The sequence below is a fragment of the Brassica oleracea genome, chromosome C2 (assembly GCF_000695525.1).
Source record: "Brassica oleracea var. oleracea cultivar TO1000 chromosome C2, BOL, whole genome shotgun sequence".
NCBI classification, from domain to species: domain Eukaryota; kingdom Viridiplantae; phylum Streptophyta; class Magnoliopsida; order Brassicales; family Brassicaceae; genus Brassica; species Brassica oleracea.
In genome coordinates, this window is record NC_027749.1 from 35,761,917 (window position 1) to 35,762,473 (window position 557).

Sequence of the window (557 nt, forward strand, 5' to 3'; positions counted from 1 at the left end):
GTTCAACGTAATCGTATAGTTGAGGCGGCTAAGGTGTTAAGTTAACCGTTGCCGTATTATACGATTAATCTGAATCCACACGAGAAAACTAGTCTTTGCGTTTTTTTTTTATCGTAATGTTTCAATGGTAACTCCAATCGAGACCAAAAAAGAGACGTTTCGATCGAGATTTGAAGGAGAACACAAAGACGGAGGTAAGGGCGAGTAGGAGCAAGCGAAGGAGTTTAGACGAGTCTTACTTGTTTTCGTCCTAAAATATCAACGGAAACTCCGATTGCGACGAAACGAAAAGCGTTACGATGAGGATTCAAAAGAGAACGCAAAGGAGGATCCTTTTTAGGCCTGACAGGTCGCAACGTAGCTCGGGTTCACATCAGGGGGAGTAGTGCGTGTTGTACTCTTTTTCCTTCATCATGGTTTTGTCCCACTGGGTTTTCCTGATAAGGTTTTAATGAGGCAACATTAAGCGTACTACAAATCCTGTATGGTTATGGCATCCAAGGGGGAGTGTTATGAACAATGTGGATTGCCATTAACCAAGACAAGAAGAGATGGCC